Source organism: Leucoraja erinacea, chromosome 20, assembly GCF_028641065.1.
Source record: "Leucoraja erinacea ecotype New England chromosome 20, Leri_hhj_1, whole genome shotgun sequence".
NCBI classification, from domain to species: domain Eukaryota; kingdom Metazoa; phylum Chordata; class Chondrichthyes; order Rajiformes; family Rajidae; genus Leucoraja; species Leucoraja erinaceus.
Window position 1 is genome coordinate 25386725 of NC_073396.1, and position 18425 is coordinate 25405149.

An 18425-nucleotide genomic window follows, 5' to 3' on the forward strand; every position below is an offset into this window, starting at 1 on the left:
CGGTGGGAAGGTTTGTTATGCATGCTATCTGGGTTTGGCCACATCTCTGGAGGACATGAATAGGTGACGTTTCAGGTCGGGACCCTTCCTCAGGCTCATCTGTGTCCTCCAGTTGCTACCTGACCCACTAAGCTATTTCAGCACTCTGTGCTCTACGCTGGATTCCAGCAGTTCCTCATGTCGACAGCAGAAAAGAACCAGTGCAGGTGTTCCTAAAGTGAATATAATCTTTTGTGAGCTTGCAGACAGACTTTTGGACAAAATTTTAAAGACATGTTGAAACACACTGAAGCTTTAGAAAAGGCATGAGTAACACACATCCTGTTTGCTGTATTCCAAATGAGGAGTTGCCCCTCTATAAACATATGCAGAGTTTTTGGAGCTGTCATGCAGCTTTAAAGTACTGTATTAATAATGCACAGAATCCATTTCTTGTTAGTACTTCCCTTTATAGTCCCTGGTCAGGATTGAATGCTTTCACAACCATGAGCCGGGTTTGATTCTCAGTCACAAATGTATAGGGAGGTTGCAGGGCAGTTGAGGTCACGACCCGTGACCCGTACTGTTGTCATGCAAAGCCTTCTGGAGTACAAGCGGTGAATGTCAGGTAAGCACTTGCTATGGCTGCCAGTGCAGCGGGCCCGTGTTCCGTCCCATCATCCGGACTCCATGCTGATTGGTTCCACACTCGTGGACCCCGGGCCATCAGTCCCCCGGGGTGGGGGCGTGAATCACCCGGTTCGTGGGTCGGGGGAGGTGAATCACCCGGTGTGGGTGTCGGGTGGTTGAGTCGCCCCATGTGGGGGTCGGGGGTCGGGGATGAATCACCCCGTGTGTGGGTTGGGAGGGTGAATCACCCAGTGTGGTGTGGGGGGAGGCATTAATCACCCTGTGGGTCGGGGTCGGGGGTTGAATCACCCCGGTGTGGGAGACGGGGTCCGGTGCTGGTGCAGCGCGGTCAGTGACTGGGTGGGCGGTGGGACCAGACTGTCCCAAACTCTGCTGCGGCAGACAAGGTCGTTGCCAGGCTTATGGCCCAGTGTGTCCGCAGCCCCGCTCCACCCGTCCCTGTGTGTGGACGCTGCCGATCCGCAGCCCATGACAGTGCGGCCACACGGGGAGACGGGGTGGAAGGCGGCCATGGCCGGACAGCGTTGACCCCCGGGGGAGAGTGGGGGCTGTCCGGAGGGATCCGTTCCTTCGGCCGCTTACACCTTGGTGCTGCCTTGTACTCCAGAAGGCTTGAGTCACTCCGTGCGTCACGCCTTTGACATTATGATCTTGCATGCAACCCCCCCCCCCATGGTTACCTGATAAAAGTACAGGCACCTTCCGTTTTACATGGGGATTATGTTCTTTATAACAGCTCGTAATTCAAAAACTAGTAAATTAAACTTACACACGACTACACTGCCTGATGTAAATTTGAGCACATTACTCCGAGAGTACCAGGCATGAGATTTCTCCGCATTTCCGCGGATTTTGACATTTGATGAGGTATCGCCGCCGCCGTGGCCCCATCGTCACGAGGCTTCACCGCTGCCGAGGCCTCGCCGCTGTCAACGCCCCACTTCACGCCTCCGTGGTGCCGACCCGGGCCCCAGCCGCGGGCGCCTTTGGCCGTTTTGTCTGACCCGGGCTTCAACCCGCGAGGCCCCACCTGGACTTCTATGCGGCGATCCGGGAAGCATTGAGACCACGGCGCCTCTGGCCCCGTTTCCAGTTCACAGTCACGGGCCGTCGGGATGCCTTCTGGCTGCGCAATACAATGTATTGTTGCATTTCCAACTTGGGCTCGCCATTGAGTCAACAATTAGCATTCCTTAATAGTCACTGACTTTGCAAATTCTGGCAATCCGAAAATGTCCAGCGATCAAAAGACGATATAAGATTATTCGCTTATTATTATTATTTTTTCAATAATTTAACCATAGATTTAAAGAAATGAAATCTTTAATTTCAAATTTTGCAGTGTTATTTTCAAATGTCTTAAATTCCAGGTTGAGATGTTAATATTTTGACCACTCTACTTAATTTGACTGAGTAGCTATGTAGCACAATATGATCATCTTTGAAGTAGATGGATCATCATTTTCATAACTGTTAAGAGTTGGATTTGTAATTCATTTGGTGTTTAAATACAATGGTAAAGGATACTTCTCTTTAATTAGAGTAAACAAGCAAGGGACAAGTATGTTACAAGTAGGTGTAATATTAAATATCTTCAATATGACAAGTGTAAACAAGCAAGGAGTTGGTGTCAATTTAAGGTATGATTATCACACATTTTCTGTGTAAATTGAGAGTGACAAGCAAGTAAAATGTGTTATTTTAAGTTATAATTAAAAAAAAAAAATACAGTATAAATTAAGGGTAAACAGGCAAGAAAACAGTGTCATTTCAAGGTTCAATTATCAAAAAATGTTCTGCTCCCTTTTACCCCCGCCTGGAACCCTAAAAGGGGGCAATGCCCCCTGGACCCCCATCTCTCTTCCTCTTTTTTCTGTTTATTTCCCGTCTCATGCCTGAGAACGTGTGTGTATTTCAGGCTTTGGTATTAAATGAACAGCGTGTTATTCCAAAAACTCAAATATGTGTAAAACAGTGTCTCTACATATAATTGAGGCATAGATGGGGTATACAGGCAGAACATTTTCCAATAGAAATGTCAAAGACTAGAGGGCACTAGAGACTTAAGATGAGAAAGTCAAAGTTTAAAGGAGATGTGCAGGGCAAGTTTTTTTTTTTACAGTGGGTGGTGAGTGCCTAGAACATCAAGCCATGGATGTTGGTGGTTGCAGATACAATTGGGGCATTTTCAGAAGCTTTTGGATAGACACATGGATATGGAGGGCTATGTGTTGCATGTGTGCGGAGGAGATTAATTTAACTTGGCATCAAGTTCGGTATGGACATTGTGCGCTGAATGACCTGTTACTGTACTGTGTGACATAATTGATTTTTCTGCCTTTAAACAGCCGTGTTGGTTATAATATAGTGTCATAGAGTAATGCAGCGTGGAAACAAGACATTCGGCCCAACTTGCCCACACTGACCAACATGTCCCATCTGTCTGCATTTGGCCCCTATCCCTATAAACTTGTCTTATACATGTACCTGTCTAACTGTGTCTTAAACATTGCGATAGTCCCTGGCTCAACTTCTCCGGCTGTTTGTTCCATACGCCACCACCCTTTGTGTGGAAAAAGTTACCCCTCGGATTCCTATTAAATCTTTTCTCCTTCACCTTAGACCGATGTCCTCTGGTCCGCACAAACTGATAGCACTAAGGGTATATGAGGTATCTCAATTGACTTTGGAAACGTCATGTTTTTCTTGTGGTTGCTGATTTTCTCAGGTTTGTGCTTGCCTTCCACCTCATGTACCATTGTACAGTGTGCTCCGTCTGGGGAAATTATTTGGTCCAAGTCATGTGCTTTTATCGCCCCGTTTGGCCATTGTCAACTTTGTTTATTGCACCTGATAGCCTTTGTTTATTTGTTGATGTCTAAACCTTTTGATAATATTTCTCTTGAACTTGAGTGAAGACAGGCCCTTTGGTTCAACTTGCCCACACTGCCGAACATGTCCCACCTGCAGCATTTGGCCCATATCCCTTTAAACCTGTCCTATCCATGTACCTATCTAATTGTTTCTTGAACGTTGCAATAGTTCCTGCCTCAACTGCATCCTCTGGCAGCTCGTTCCATCCACCCTTTGTATGAAAAGGTTACTCCTCAGATTCTTACTAAATCTTTTCCCCTACACTAAACCCGTGTCCTCTGGTCCTCTTCCCCTACTCTAGGCCAGGGACTCTGAGCATCGATCCTTGACAGAAGGATATAACATTATTACATAGGGTAGACTGTCAAAATCTTTTCCCAAGGTGGAAATATTCAAACCTCTAGGGCACTGCTATAAAATGAGAGGGGGAGTTTTTCTACACAGAATAGTGGCAGCCTGGAACACACTGCCAGGGATAGTGGTGGATGCAGATATGATAGTGGCATTTTAAAATGTGTACAGGCAAATGAGATCAGTTTAACTTGGCATCTTATGTTTGGCACAAACATCGTGGACTGAAGTGCCCGTTCCAGTTTTGTACTGTTCTATGTTCCATGGTTTGCTGAAAATTACTCGGCAAAGAATTAAAGCTGTAGTGGACGTTTTGTCATTCCAACCAGATTTGTAATTCAAGCTGCTGGTTTTCATTAGTAATGAGGGTCCCTTATTGTTCTAATCTATTCTAATTACCATCCTCAACCATTTCCAGTATTTGATTACTGCTATTGAAATCAAGCACCATAAAATTAATGCCCAATTATTTTGAGTTACTTTTTAAAAGATGCATTAAAGACATTTTTCATCTGTGATCAACAAAGTGAATAATTTGATTGTATGTAAATCACGTCACTTGTATTGACATTGCACTTCCCCATATATTTCGGACCAATTTAATCTATTGTCTTATTCCTCTTAACAATCCTTCTGTTTCCTCTTTCTCTTCCTGCACCCAACAGCTTTCAGGGAAACTCCATTACTAATAAATGTTTTTTTTATGGTTTAGCCATAATTGTAAAAAAATATTTACTTAAACTTCAAGTTCACTTGGCAAAATGCTTTGAAAGAAACAATTAACATTGCAACATATTTATCATTTGTTTCTCTGAGCCTTCATGATATAATTTTCTCACAGAAAAAACAGAAAAATAGGTGCAGGAGTAGGCCTTTTGAGCCAGCACCATTCAATATGATCATGACTGATTATCTAAAATCAGTACACTGTTCCTGCTTTTTCTCCTTAACCCTTGATTCCTTTAGCCCTAATAGCTAAATCCAACTCACTCTCGAATTGTATTTTGTACATTGATCATCTTTTTTAAGTATATTCAAAGTTCTGTTTGGATTTTCTCATCGAGAAAGTCACAATTTCCTAATTGATGAATGAGTCACTCCGAAGTTAAAACAAAGTACTAATGAATTCATAAACAGGCAGAGGTTATTGAAGGGCAGGTGACTAGACGACAGATGAATCACAATTTGGGAAAGGGGTATTTTGTAATCTGCACTTCCCCTAACCCCATTTTGTATGACTATATAGATCAAACTATATTCTGAAGTTAGAATTAGAACTATTGGAAACATTGCCATTAAGCTAAAGGGGGATGTTGGGCAAGCTAGGACTTTATTCCTTGGAGGCGTTGGAGGTTGAGGGGATGTTCTTGGGTGTATCAGATCATGAGAGAATAAATATGGTGAAGCACAGAGCCTTTTAACCAGAGTAGAGGAATCAAGAACCAGGGGACATGGGTTTAAGGTGAGAGGGGCAATATTTAATAGGAACCCGAGGGGAAACTTTTCACTCACAATGGTGAGTATCTCGAACAAGCTGTCAGGGGAGGTAGTTGAGGCAGGTACTATAAACAACTTTTAAAATAAATTTGGGCAAGTACATGGATAAGAAAGGTTTAGAGGAATATGGGGTAAATGTAGATGGGGCATCTTGGTGGACATGGGCAAGTTGGGTCGAAGGGCCTGTTTCCATGCTATATAATTCTCTGACTTTTTGGGGTACCACAATCTAAAATTTATACCTCTAAAATTTAGGAAAGAACTGCAGATGCTGGTTTAAATCGAAGGTAGACACAAAATGCTGGAGTAACTCAGCGGGACAGGCAGCATCTCCAGAGAGAAGGAATGGGTGATGTTTTGGGTCAAGATCCTTCTTCAGAAGCCAATCAAGTCTACTACACCATTCAATCGTGGCTGATCTAGCTTTCCCACTCAACCCAATTATCCTGCCTTTTCCCCATAACCCCTGACACCCGAGCAAATCAAGAATATGTCAATATCTGTCTTAAAAAATATCCATTGACTTTGTCCCCACAGATGTCTGTGGTAATGAAATCCACAGATTCAAAACCCTTTGACTAAAGTAATTCCTCCTCATCCCCTTTCTAAAGATATGTCCTTTTATTCTGAGACTATGGCCTCTGGTCCGAGACTCTCCCACTAGTGGAAACATCCACTCTATCAAAGCCTTTCGCTGTTCGGTATGTTTCAATGAGGTCCCCCCTCATTATTCTAAACTCCAGCGAGTACAGGCCCAATGCCGTCAAACACTTATCATATGTTAACCTAATCATGCCTGGGATAATTCTTGTAAACCTCCTCTGGACTCTCTCCAGAGGCATGTTGTGTTCATGAATGAGCTTTTCCTTCTGAAATTAAATCAAGGACATGGGGACAAGCTTTACCCCCTAACTTGATGTAGTAGTATTTATCCTCTTTTCCAGCTTTCTCACTTCTACTACCATCAGTCTGAAGATCCAAATTGTCACGGTTAATCCAACTGCCATTAACGGTTGCCCGGTATACATATATATGTATTTGTATGTATGTATATTCATAGTGTGTATATTACAAAGACACTATGTATAAGTATATGTACACACTAACTATAGCGTTCTGATGTTTAATATTCTGTTTGTGCTGCAGCACATATATATTATTGTAATACATGGTAAGATAAATATCTTGATCTATATAGGGACTTAAGCAAGAAGAGTTCACTTGGTAGGGGGAGCGTGGCTGCGTCTAAGGACCCAATAGATATTTATGGTCTTTCAAGATGGGACTGGAAGATGGACAAACAGTATACCTGGCTACCTAAAGTCCCACGGGGCAACCTAAAAGCCATGTCATTTTGCCCGGCTTGGCAAGTACCCGGGACACCTGCCGTTCGACTGGTTTAAACTGAAGATAGACACAAAAAGCTGGAGTCAGGTCAGACAGAATCTCTGGACAAAAGGTCAGACAGAATCTCGACAGGTCAGACAATCTCTGGACAAAAGGAAAATATTACGTTTTGGGTTGGGTCTGAAAAAGGTTCCTAACCATACAGACAACACCCACATTCAGGATCAATTCTGGGTCTCTGGCACTTTTAAACAGCAATGAGGCTATTCGGCCCGTCAAGTCTACTCCACCATTCAAATGTTGCTGATCTATCTTTCCCTCTCAAATCAATTCTCCTGCCTTCTTCCTGTAAGCCCTGACACCCTTACTAATCAAGAATCTGTCAATCTCTGCCTTAAAAATATCCATTGACGGCCCCACAGCTGTCTGGCAATGAATTACACAGATTCACTACCCACTGACTAAAGAAATTCCTCCTCATCTCTTTTCTAAATGTGCGTCCTTTTATTCTATGGCCTCTGGTCCTAGACTTTCCCACTAGTGGAAACATCCTCTCCACATTCACTCTATGCAAATGTTTTACTATTCTGTAAGTTTCAAAAAGGGGTCCCCTCATCCTTCTAAACTCCAGCGAGTACAGGCCCAGTGCCTTCAAACGGTCATCATACGTTAACCCAGTTATTCCTGGGATCATTCACATAAACCTCCTCTGGACCCTCTCCAATGTCAGCACATCCTCATATATGGGGCCCGAAACGGTTCTCAATACTCCAAATGTTGTTTAAGGGAAGGAGGTTGTTAAGAGGGTCAAGTGCAGCATAAACACTGGCACAAAACAGATGAGCAGAATGCACTGTGGATTGTACATGCTGAAAGATAATGGACACATTCTAAAATCCAGCACTTATTCCATTATTCAAATATATTGTCTGCCAATGTTGTCTTGTTTAATGTGACGCTTTACTTGTCCTAACCTGAGGCTGCATGGACTTTTTTCTAAAACCAATCAGACTGAGAGAGCAATGATTCAGCTCTATGCTGTATCAGCAAAAGCTTGTGGTAACAGCAGACTGAGCTAACATTCTTTAGTGGCTGGCTTTTCTTAGTCATAAATGACCATCATAAGAGTTGGGGAACTGCTGCATTTTCTTTTTTTTTTAAATTGTTGTTAAGGATAACGTCTTACTCAAACCGAGCAAAGAATGCAGCTAATTTTGCAGAAAAATGTGTCGATACAATTGGCACTGAAACACGATTGTATAGAGTTTGCTCATTCTGCAGAAGTTGAGCATGGGAACAAATGGAATGATTCATGTGCCAACAAATCATAGAGAAGAATGTTTAGAATAGTGCAGTACATAAATCTTCCTTATCTACTGAAAGCTGAGAGGCACTGTTAAGATTTGCCATATAATACCATATAATCCTGTTCTTCATGGATGCATCTCTCCACTCTGGGCTCAAGAGAATACAAAGCTATGTTATAGGTTGCAAGGAGCAACCAAATATACAGTATTCTGTTATGGTCCCATTAATGGTTACCAGACTGGTTTTGGGGATGGTAATGTTCCAATTGAATTATCTGCAGGTGACTAGTGCTTGCTGTGAAATGAATTATTTGATTATATCTGAGAATATATTAATCGATAAATTATGAGGTTACGGTTGAGCTGTAAAGTATTATTTCCACTGTTTTTGCTTTGTAAAAGCATTTATTTTATAATTTAAAGGGTTTAAATTTATAAATGTCCTTTCGAGATGATTCAATGTGCTTTTGAAGAGGAACTGCTGTAGAAAATGTACAACAATTGGTGCACAAGACTGCAAAGTAACAACATGATAGCGGCTATGCGATGTTTTTTTTTAAAATGTAGTCTTTCTGTTTTTTTATAAAATATTTTCACTGAGGATTAAGATTAGCCTTTCTGTTAACCATCCTTTGGAATCTCCTACCTACACATGAATACTGATGGTGCTTCAAGTTTATTCTCCATCTTTATAGTGGAGTTTCAGCCGAGGTTATTGTGCTCGAGTCTCTCAAAGATCTTGAAATTAAATGTTTGTAATTATGAGAAAGATGACCTGAGGTCTTCTGTTACCAACCATGCTTGGTTCTGCCTCTCTTTGCTTAAAGTTTTTTTTTTTTCTCTCTCTGCGCTCTCCCTACTATAATCGGTCAGAAGAAGGGTCCCGACCCGAAACGTCACCTGTCCGTTTTCTCCAGCGATGCACCTTGACCCGTTGAGTTACTCCAGCGTTTTGTCTCTCTCTCTCTCAATTCGAATCTGGAGGAGAAAATTGTCAACTGAGCCGCAGATGTCATTCACAAAACATCTACCCTAAATTAAAATGTTGAAAATCAGACTCCAGCAGGCAAACTACTTCAATAGAATATTTAAAAGGTACATTAACATTTAAAAGGCCTTTGGACTGGTATATGGATAGTGAAGACTTGGAGAGATATGGGTCAAACGTCGTCAAATTAACTAGTATAGAAGTTTAAACAATACAACAGAAAAACAGGCCCTTTGGCCCACAATATCTGGGCCGAGCCTGATGCTTCACATAACATAACATCACATAACCCATATCCTTCCATTCCCTGCATATCTAAAAGATTTTTAAATGCCACTAATGTATCTGCTTCTACCACAACTCCTGGGAGCACTTTCTAAATGTTCAGCACAATGTGTAGTTTAAAAAAACTTTCCCCCACACATCTCCTTTAAACTTTGCTCCCCTCATCTTGAAGCTATGCCCACTAGTATTTGATTTTGTTTTTTCCCCCCATCCTGAGAAAAAGATTCTGACTGTCTACTCTATCTATGCTTCGCTCAATTTGATATACTTCTATCAGGTCTCCCCGCAATCTCTGGCATTCCAGAGAAAACAACCCAAGCCTGTCCAACCTCTCCTTGTAGCTAATACCCCCAATCCCGGAATCATTCCCAATGTTAAGCCTCCATATCCTTCCTGTAATAGGGCCACGTGAACTGCACACAATACGCCAAATGTGGGCTAAACAAAGTCCTATTAAGCTGCATCATGACTTCTTGACTTTTGTACTCAATTCCTGGACCCATAAAAGCAAACATGCCATGTGATTTCTTTACCCTTCGTATCTACTTGTGTTGCCACTTTCAGGAAGTTGCGGACTTGGACTCCAATATCCCTCTGTACACCAATGCTTGAGGGTTATGCCATTAATTGTATATTTTCCTCATGCATTTGACCTAAGAAACCCACGCGGTCACAGGGCGAACCTGCAAGCTACGTACACAGCAACTGAGTGGTCAGGATTCAACTGATATCTGGCGCTATAAGGCAGCAGCTCTACAGTTGCGCTACTGTGCTGTCCTTAAATGTGGGACTCGTTCTGCTTGTGGTGCACTACTTTCTATATCAGATTCAAAATATTGTGGTGGTACCAGGGGACTTGTAAATTTGATTTCAAAATTCCAGTCTGCACATGATTCTTGACTCATGCCCTGGGTCTGGAGTTATGTGTCAGATGTGGCTCAGTTAGTAGAATCCTTTGTTCAAAATCCCTCCCTTGTAAACTGCTCTACTTCTGAGTCAGAGACTGTGGGTTCAAGTCCCATCCAGTGACTTGATCACAAAATTTAGCCTGGTGTTCCTGGGCAGATACCTCAACATTCTTTGAGCGGGTTAATAAATATTCTTCACCCATCAATATTAAAAATATTATCTTGTGGTTGTTATGGTGCAGTAGCAGGAGTTTGTTGGGTACAATGCTATGAAGTGTCCTACAATGGAGCAGCATATTGGCACAGCAGTAGGGTTGCTGCCTTAAGTCGCCAGAGACCTGGATTGAATCCTGACTACGGGTCCTGTCTGATCGGAGTTTGTACGTTTCTACAGTGTGACCGCGTGGTTTTCCCCGAGTGCTCCAGTTTCCTTCCACATTCCAAAGTTGTACAGGTTTGCAATTTAATTGATTTTGGTAAAATTGTAAATTGGCCCTGGTGTATAAGATAGTGCTAGTAGTGATCTCTAATTGGCATGGACTCTAAGGGCCTGTTTCCACTCTGTACCTCTAAAGTGGTTGCTACACATCTTCATAAAATATCCAATATCAGCACTATACTACATTTATTCTGCAGGATATTATTCTGCAGTCTGAAGAAGGGTTTCGGCCCGAAACATTGCCTATTTCCTTCGCTCCATAGATGCTGCTGCACCCGCTGAGTTTATCCAGCTTTTTTGTGTACCTTTTATTCTGCAGGTATTTGCATTTATTCTGTAGGTATTTGCCATAAAAGCCATACCAAAGTAATAGGCAGCCAAGGAAAACTGGTGCTGGACTGACATGCTGAGTTGTTAATACATACATGCTTTAGTTTAGAGAGTGACAGCATGGAAACAGGCCCATCAGCCCATCGAGTCCACGTTGACCAGCGAGCCCCTTACACTGGAACTATCATACATACACACTAGGGACAATTTACCAAAGCCAATTAACCTACAAACTGCATGTCTTTGGAATTTGTGAGGAAACCGGAGCACCCAGGGGTTAAGTGTATTGTAGATAAAGTTGACAATATTTTAATCTAATAACTGTTTGATTGGTGTTTGTAAACTGCTAATGGCAGTCTTGATTTTGTCACTACTCTGTATATGTGTATAGTTGAATGAAAGCATTTTGGATTTTTAATTAAAAAGAGGAAACTGGGAGAATGTACCAACCCTGCACAAACAGCACTCATGGTTGAGATAGAACCCAGGTTTCTGTTACTGTAAGGCAGCAACTATATAGCTGCACCATACCCCTCTATGCTGTGGCCTGGTGATCAAGGGAGGGGGGTGGGGGGGACTGGCAATGGTGCCCATGTGAATAGGCCACTGCCGTATATTTTAAATTCAATGCGGTTGGGGAGACAATCCACTGCCAGTGAGCATCCTTGAACATAATGTTGTGAGCAGAGTCTAGGTTGGAGGCCACAGTGCTTCCCACCACTTTTTTTTCCCCCCCTTCTTAAATAATTCAATAACAATACTGGTGAGCAAAATTGCACATGTGCAGAACCAGCTTCCCCAAAAGCAGCTGGACCTGTAAAATTACCAAAGCCCAGAGTGAGTGTATGCAATTGCTAGGATTAATCAGCAAGGAGTGGCAGCAGTACTGACTGAAACACCCCAGGGATCAATAAATCACTCTGGCCTAAGCAGATGGCTGGACAGGTGTGATAATGTAGTTCTTGGGGAGTCTGCCTTGGGCTGCTGACATTGTTCTCTGACTTGACTGCCTCATAAGAGCTGAGTCATTATCTGCCACACAGCATGCATCTGTCCTCTTCTTAACAGTGTTCCATTCAAGTACAGACCGACTATTAGACAGTCAATGTGCTTAAATTTTTGTATACTTTGTGGTAGTTTGCCATGTTTTCCTTTCTGCAGTTGGTCAGTGTGTAGATAGCAGTAAAGTGTAAGATCATCAAGTGGATTATTATTTTTTCTTTTGGTTTCAACATTATTTCACTTAAAGTATTTAAAAAAGCTTTACATTGCAAGTTAATAAAAAATAGGATTTTTTGATAGTTACTTTTCAAAAGTAGAATATTAGAATATTAAAAATAGTGTAACTTGTGAAACCGCTTGAGTTCCTATTTCGTTGTGAAACTTTGCTACCTGTGTTTTAGTTCTAATTTGAGCTGTGTGCATATTGGACTAGGCACGGAAGTGCAATAGCCTGTTTATACGAAAAACGGACTTATTTAACACTTGAACCATTGCGGATGTGATATAAAATTTGTACATATTAATAGATTGGGGAAAAAAAGGAATATTTAAAAATAAAAATGAACAGCCTTGTTCATAAGCCAATCTTGTAATAAATTTGCTTGCATGTTTGTTCTGAGATTTCTTGATTTTTAATTGGGATGATGGGATTATAACATGCTTGGGAGATTGGATGGAATTGTTTTCCCTCAATGGTCTGGGAAATATTTAGCTCGACTACTTCCCATTTAAGCAAAAGTTTGAATTGCACTTTATTTTTTAAAAAGGAGAATAGATGCAGATCAGAAACCACAACTGATGGTCAATATTTCCCATTTACTCCTTAGCTTGTCAAGTCTTTGGAAAGTATCGTCTTGTCTTTCTGACAGGCGCATGGAAAAGTTTCCTTCGGGCATTTGAATTTGTATTTGAAAGGGCAGTTATGATTCCGTGATTGAACAGTGGTCTGTACTTCCAACTAAATTATAAACAGTAACAGTGGGGAAAGGGGTGGTTGTTTGCTCTGCAGGAATTCTTGTGTGTAGTGTGTTTGAAAAAAAAATGTTCTTGAGGAATGATAGAGCCATGTGCTTGTCATAGTCATATTTTTATACATGGTTACTTGTGAAACGTTTACCAGTAATCATGACCCCCCTTTCCTGCAGAGGTGATTTCTGGATGCAGTTCTGGAATCGTCCATTATTCCATGCCGAAAGTGATCATTGGTTAATGCTTTGGGCATTCAGAAGCAGCCTCTGCTTTGTGCTTATTGTCGGTTGTAACCCTCGATTGCTGTTGGTTTTGCACCTCCTTTTGTGCCTGCCTTCGTATTTCTCAACCCCTTCCCCCATCCTTAACCAATCTGCTGAAGGATCCTGATCCGAAACATCACCTGTCCATGTTCTCCACAGATGCTGCCTGACCTGCTGTATTACTCCAGCAGCTTGTCTCCTGCGTTTGTAGTTCCTTGCATGTGCGCTAGTGTCTCTCTTATTTGCACAGTCCTTTATCTTTTTACTAACTTGCAGAATTTTGTATAATTACTGTTTAATTATTTTTTGTTTGTTTGAGTCCATGACCTAATTCTCGTCTTGCTGTTAGCATTACAGCAAGGTTTGCACTGTACCTGTACCTATCCATAGTTGTGCAAATGAAAATAAACTTGACGTGACTTGAATCTTTCATGTCTACCCTTGGCTTCCCCGATTTTAATTTTTTTCTAAACTATATTTATTTTGTTTTAAATTTGTTAACGCCGGCACTGCTTTTAAAATTATAATAGCAATGATTAACAACTCTTACTTTTGTACTTTATAACTGCTGACATTCTGTGGTAAGAGCCTATCCTGTATCCACAATAAAATCTTCATGCCTGTTCAGCACAACCATTGAGATTTTGGCTATGTTTAGCACCCTGGGAAGGTGTGAGAAGAATGAGACTCTGGAGGCCACCATGATTTTGCACCGTTCTGTGTTTCTAATATAGAAGGTAATAAATGCAAAGGCAAAGTGCAGCATTTTTAAGAATAAACCTATTAATTAGAGCAGCTGCTCACAACGAGTCTAAAAATACTGTTCTTCGATGCCACTTGTTGCCTGTACTCTATTATTTAAAAGCAGTTTAAACCATTGGGGTTTGTAACTTAGCAAGAGGCTATTCATCTCATTGTTCCTATATCAGCAATCCACCTGTTCTGTTCTCTTGCATAGCTTTGTACTTTTTTCTTATTAAATATGTAAACCCAAAATCTCCCAAGCTAAAAGCTTCCTTTAAAATAAATTTCCTCCAGCCATTATCAAAGTGTGGATTTTAGGTTGAAGTAATTCTTTACTGGCTGATCTATCAAACTCTGCTTTAAAAATACCGAATGACTTTGCCTCCACAGAGCAGTCTGTACCAATAGATTCACCACCCTCTGACTAAATAAATTCCTCTTCATCTCCATTCTAAAGATATGTTCTTTTACTCTGAGGCTGTGTCCTCTGGTCCTAGTATATCCCACTACTGGAAACATCCTCTCCACATGCAATCTTTCACTATTTTCAAAGTGCTTCTCGGTTTCTCTTGGAGTGGAAGATGATGCCTTTTATTGTGAATCTATTGGATATGTTTTTAGTGGTTTTATGGTATGTAAAATTGATTTTGTTTCTGCCTGAAGTTGCTGGTTAAATAAAAGTTTTTTTTGTATGTTAGTTTTGATTTTACTGCTTTGTTCGGATGAAAATATGATGCTTAATCAAAGTTACCTCACGAGTGATCTCTGTAAACTCTGGCAAAACAAAGAACTGCAAATGCTGGTTTAAAGATTGACACCGTGCTAGAGTGACTCAGCAGGTCAGGTAGCATCTCTGGAGAATAATGATAGGTGACGTTTCGGGTTGGGACGCTTCTTCAGACTCTGAATCTGAAGATGGGTCCCAATCATTTTCCTCCAGAAATGCTGCCTGACCCACTGAGGTGCTCCAGCACTTTGTCTATCTTCTGTAATCTGTTTGTTGGATTTCAATCCATTCAGCAACAGTGCCGCGTTTTCTGCACTGCTTATTGCTGTGACCAACAGATGTGCTAATAATTCCAGAATGTTTGGGTTTAGGTTCATTATATTGTCATGTGTACAGAGATACCATGAAAAGCTTTGTTTTGCATGCTATCTAATCAGATCAAACATGAATACAATCAAGTCCAACAAATATAACAGAGCAAAGGAGAAGATACAGAGTGCAGAATATAGTTCTCAGAATTGTAGCATTAAAGTTAATGCCTTAACCAGTAATCCTTTAAATATAAAAGCTTTTCCCACCGAGGGTGGTTGGCATATGAAACAAGCTGCCTGGGTAGGTTGTTAAGGCAGGTACAATAACAGTATTTCAAAGGCATCAAATGGTACATCAATAAGAAAGATTCAGCAGGATAGGGGCAAAATTGCAGCCATGTGGGACTAGTGTAGATGTTGCATCTTGGTCGACACGGGCAAACTGGAACCAAGGGCCTGTTTCCGTGCAGTATGACTCTAGCTCTGTAGCAGTGTTGTACAAACCTAACATTAAATCAAGCCATTGATTCCGCCATTTGATTCGTAATAGCAACGCATGTACCTATTGTTACAGACATCTGTTTCCACTTACTATATTGAGATCCCTTCCATCTTACTCTCCTTACAAAGGCAATGGTTTCAAGTGGATTGTTAACTCCAGTTAGGTCATAACACAACTTTTTGGTTGAAGGTTCGTTTCACCTTAATTTATTTTGCTTTACTGAAATTTGTGTTGATAAAATCCCTTATTTTCCTGTATTGAGCACCTTTGTCATGCAAGGGGAGAGATGTTTCTTGTATTGTTTAATTATGTTCAGTAAACAGGAATATTGTATTAACTGAGTCACATTGCAACATGGTATACTAACAAGCTAGTTTAATGTGTGGATTCATCAACTGAAATATTGGCATTGTACCATTGACTTGGCTTGTATATCAAAGACAGTGGGCTGAAAACTAGCTTTGGCCTAAAATAACATTGTTAGATTGTTCTATTGATCTACCTTCATGAAAATAGATTTTTAACAAGTCTACATTTATAAAGTAGTCATTGAGTTAGTTTTAACAAGTAGAAATTTCATTTGGAAATTTCATCCTCATTCGTCCAGTAAGCAGCTGATTTTTGTCAGGGCGACAAAGATATAAAAAACTGTTACATGCAGTAGCATTATAATAGGGTGGCAGATCATAGCTGAAGCTGCTTCAATTAACAGCATGTCACCTCTGTGTCTCCAGGACTCAGTGGGTGCTTATTTTATATATTTGCCATCTTTTAACATCTTACAGCTTTTACCTTGGTGACTTGGCAGCTGTTAGCCTGTTGAAACCTTGCTTGTTTGGCAAGGCACATGGGTCAAATTTTGCTTTGGAAGGCCTGAGCTGTGAAATCAGAGTTTAACCCTGAAGCCTTTTATCACGATTGCAGCTTCCTTTAAATTAACGAGAAACCAACTCTCCCAAGGAGAGCAAGATCCATCTTTTATATTATCCTTATTGCTAATTCTTATGACATCTGTCCAAAGAAGACTGGATTTTTTAATCTAGGATCCTGCACAATGAAGATGTACTAATGCAGCCATTCTGATTTCCTGATCTTGTCGCTGTTTGAAAGCACTGAAGGGAAAGAAACATCACCGGACTTGTTTTTTTGCGTTTTGTCGAATTGTTGCCTTTGAACTTGTTTTTTCATTTGGTTTAGCTGAACGTACAGAACAATTACCTGTAACTCTGGGAAAAGCAATGTTTTTCTTATGAGTGACCAGAAAAAAAGGAGCTGGAGTGAAACAGGTTAAAGGCTGTGATGAGATTAAATATTGGAACTGCTAAGTTTGGGAATTCGATTTTTTTCTACACAGCATGAATACAGTGCAATACAAAAGCAAAGTGCTTACTCTGTTCTGGGAATGTGCTGATTCAGATAGTGGGGAGGAATGGAAATATTGGTGTGTGTTATGAGCTTTTCCAAAGATTTAGGTTGGAAAGTAGAGTGAATGCAGGGAATGGTGGCTTGGGGTAGTCCATTGTTCTGAATGTCAAATGTTTAGAAAATGGGATGAAAGCAGAGGAACAGTGGAGAAATCTCCGACAATGTCGTATGGTGAAAAGTGAAAAGAAGAAGACCCAACTAGAGCAGAGGGATCTCGGAGTGCAGGTGTATGGTTCCTTGAAGGTCAAGTTACAGGTAGATAAGGTGCTCAAAAAGACTTTTAGCACCTTGGCCTTCATTGTCCAGAGGATGTTGCCAGGAATAGAGGGTGTAAGCTATTGGGAGAATTTGAGTAGGCTGGGTCTCTATTCCATGGAGCACAGAAGGATGAGGGGAGATCTAATAGAGGTATACAAAATCATGAGAGGAATAGATCGGGTAGATGCACAGAGTCCTTTGGCCAGAGTAGGAGAATTGAGGACCAGAGAGCATGAGTTCAAGGTGAAGGGGAAAAGATTTCATAGGAATCCAAGGGGTAACCTTTTCACACAGAGGGTGGTGGGTGTATGGAACAAGCTGCCAGAGAAGGTAGTTGAGGCTGGGACTATCCCAGTGTTTATGAAACAATTAGACAGGTACATGGATAGGACAGGTTTGGAAAAATATAGACCAAGTGCAGGCAAGTGGGACAAGTGTAGCTGGGACATTGAAGGCCAGTGTGGGCGAGTTGGGCTGAAGGGCCTGTTTCCGCACTGTATCACTCTATGACTCTTAATAGAAATAAGATAAATTATCCGGTTGGGTAACAGATGTAACATGCATGCAAAAGTGTAATCCATTGTAATATATGATGGCGCCCAACATAAGCAACCCTTTGTTTGCTCATCACAGAAGTGTATCTGCATCTCGCATTACAATCGCTGCATTCTTTTAAATCTACTCCAACAGCAGCATTTCTTACTTTATGCTTCACGTTATTCTCTTTATCATGTATCTGCACTCTGTGGATGGCTCATTTGTAATCCACTGACGGGTTGGCGCACAACAAAAGCTTTTCACTCCACATCGGTGCACGTGTCAATAAACTAAACTCAATATTAAAATTACAATACATCATAAAGACCTTGACTATGCAAGCCCTCATTCTGGCTCTTGCAAGGACACCACACCTTGCTCTCAATTTCTCTGCCTCTGCTGCATTTGACCCCAAGTTAAGACTTACCAGTCTAGGACATCCGAGATATCCTCCTTCAATGAATGTGGTTTCCCACCCTGCAGTTGTGGATGGAGCACTCGCCCCTTCCATCTATGACCCACAATTCTGCTCTCACTTCCTCTTCCCCAAGATAGAACAAGGATAGAGTTACCCTAGTCCTTGCCTTTCGCCCATCAGTCCTGACATCAAAAACATAATGTGATTCCACCACCAGTCACATCTTCCCACCGCCACCCCTTACCCCATACCCCTTACCGCTTTCTATAGAGACCACTTAATGACAACTCCTTGGTTCACTCAACCCTTCCCA

At 41.4% G+C, this 18425-nt stretch overlaps 1 protein-coding gene across 4 annotated transcripts in view; it reads left to right on the top strand.

Moving 5' to 3' along the window:
• parn (poly(A)-specific ribonuclease (deadenylation nuclease)) overlaps positions 1 to 18425 on the top strand; it is a 119723-nt gene that overhangs the window by 71481 nt on the left and 29817 nt on the right. The window lies entirely within an intron of this gene.